The sequence below is a fragment of the Cucurbita moschata genome, unplaced genomic scaffold (assembly GCF_002738365.1).
Source record: "Cucurbita moschata cultivar Rifu unplaced genomic scaffold, Cmos_1.0 Cmo_Scf00002, whole genome shotgun sequence".
Lineage (NCBI taxonomy): Eukaryota > Viridiplantae > Streptophyta > Magnoliopsida > Cucurbitales > Cucurbitaceae > Cucurbita > Cucurbita moschata.
The window spans coordinates 2,261,859-2,264,766 of record NW_019268518.1 but is presented as its reverse complement, the minus strand read 5'-3'; positions in this window follow the sequence as shown (position 1 = coordinate 2,264,766).

The following is a 2,908-nucleotide window of genomic DNA, read 5'->3' as shown; positions in this document are numbered from 1 at the left end:
AGCAAAAAAAAAAAAAAAAAGTACTTATTGTGCTTTATAGATGATTTTTCAAGGAAGACATGAAGTTATTTTCTTGGAGAAAGAATCAGAAATATTTTATCCTTTCAAATGTTTCAAAGCAAGGGTGGAAAAGAAAATTGGAACGCCTATAAAATGTGCAAGGACAGATAGAGGACGAGAATTCAACTCTGCAGAATTCAACGATTTTTGCAAACAGCATGGAGTGAAGAGACAATTGACCACAGCATATACGCCACAACAAAATGGTGTAGCCGAACACAAAAACCGCATTGTAATGAACTTAGTAAGAGCTATGCTGACATAGAAGAAAGTGCCTAAAAATTTCTGGCCTGAAGAAGTCAGGTGGATGATTCACATTTTGAGTCGATCGTCCACTCTTGCAGTAAAAGACATAACACCAGAAGTGGCTTGGAGCGGAGTGAAACCATCAGTAAATTATTTCAGAGTTTTTGGATTTGTGCAACATGTCCATATTCCAGATGCCAAGAGAAGTAAACTTGAAGATAAAAGTGGAACATGTGTTTTATTTGGAGTCAGCAGCAAATCCAAAGGCTATAGAATATTTGATCCAATTACAAATAAAATCATAGTAAGTCATAATGTAGCTTTCAAAGAAGATCATGAATGAGATTGAAATTTTTTTGAAGGTGAAACAAAATTGGATTAGAAAAATATTGAAATTGATGAGAACATAGCCGAAGAAGGAGAAGTCACGGAAAAAATGACTAAACTAGTTGTTGAAACAATTGAACCAGTTGCTGAAAACAAAGAAGAGGAAATCACAGAAGAAACGATTGAACCGGTTGCTGGAACAATTGAACCAGTTAGATTTGACAATAAGGGAGGGGAGAAATTGACATCCACCTCTATAGTGAACATATTATAATTCTGGTAAAGGTTTATCTGAACCTGAAGAGGAGAAAGAAAATATGATATTCTTAATGATTTCAGATCTGATAAATTTTGAGGAAGCTGTTAAAAGCCCAAAATGGAAATTGACTATGGATGAAGAAATCAAATCCATTGAAACAAATCAAAACATGGAACTTGGTGGTTCTATCGAATGGAGCAAAGAAAATAGGAGTGAAATGAATTTATAAACCAAGCTAAATGAGTTGAATTTATAAACCAAGCTAAATGAGTCTAGAAAAGTTGATTAATACAAAGCAAGATTGGTTGTAAAAGGCTACACGAGTGTAGAATTGATTGTACGGAAGTGTACGCACCTGTGGCCAGAATGGATACTGTGAGAATGACCATTGCTTTTGCAGCCCAAAAATGTTGGAAACACTATCAGTTAGATGTCAAATCACTTTTTTATATGGCGAGTTAAAAGAAAATATTTTTATTGAACAACCCAAAGGTCATGAGAAAAAGGGGTCATGAGAAAAAGGGAAGTGAGGAGAGGTGTACAAACTCCAAAAGGCTCTCTACGGATTAAAACAAGCACCTAGAACCTAGCTTAATCGAATAGAATCCTGCTTCATTAAAGAAGGATTCAAAAACAGTTATAGTGAGAAGACACTCCTCATCAAAAGAAATGGAGCTAAAAGGGTTTTAAGTGACTATGCAGCTTAATCGAATAGAATTCTACTTCATTAAAGAGGATTCAAAAACAGTTATAGTGAGAAGACACTCTTCATCAAAAGAAATGGAGCTAAAAGGGTTTTAAGTGACTATGCCGGAGACATGGAAGATAACAAGAGTACTTCAGACTATGTGTTTATGTTGAGTGAAGAAGTAGTAGCTTGGTCTTCTCGTAACTATAGTCACCTTATCAACTACAAAAGCTGAGTTTGTTGGTGCTAATGTCTGTGCATGTCAAGCTGTTTGGATGGGGAGGATACTCAAAGAGATTGGTCACTCTCAAATAGAAGGAACAAAGCTCGTGTCTGATAATACTTCAACTATTAAGCTATTCAAAAAAATTCAGTTCTAGGTGGACTTTCCAAACACATGAGATTAACACTCTCTTCGAGATCTTACAAAATAAGGAAAAAACTTCAGTTCTACATGGACTTTCCAAACACATGAGATTAACACTCTCTTCAAGATCTTACAAAATAAGGAACAGTTAATTTATTATTTTGTGGTACCCGAAATCAACTTGCTAATTTGTTGACAAAGTCTCTAGAATCCATTTCAAAAATTGCCTGAAGAACTTGCTGAGTTTTAGGAACTCAGGACAAACAACAATAAGTTGAAGGAGATGTTTGAAGAATTTGATTATTTTAAAATAGTTAAATAAAGATTTTTTCCGACTATTTTTAGGTATTTGTTTTGCCAGATTTGTTTAAAATCGGTTAATTTATGATTATTTGTAAAATTATAAAATTAATTAAATATTCAATAATATTATCCAATCTTCTCTTGTTTATGTTTGTGACTGAGTTATTCTTACTGTTGATTCAGATAACCCCATTCATCTAAGTTTATCTTAATCATCAGATAATCCAAGTATGCTTTTTATTATTCCATGTTATTGTAGGCAGGTGAGACACGATATCGTAATCGTTCCAACTTTGGCATGTATACGAATCATGTCTTGATACAATGCAATAATCATAATCGTGAGGGAGCATACCTCAATTAGCTATCTACCAAGATACCTATATGGACCCTTCTCAATCTAGACAAGTTCAACACTAGAGGATAATTAGAAATCTTTTAACGGTTCACATGCACAATAACCTAATAGCAATGCATATCATATGAATCAATACTCGAATGCAAATCACGTCAATTAATGCATCTGCTTCTACTGGAAGTATTAATACTTTGGCTTCAAGTATGCATCCTTCTAGAAAAAAGAAAAAAAAAGATAAATTTTGTTCCTTTATTAAAAGTATTAGGACGTATCCTCTTTTTTTTTTTTTTTTTTTTTTTT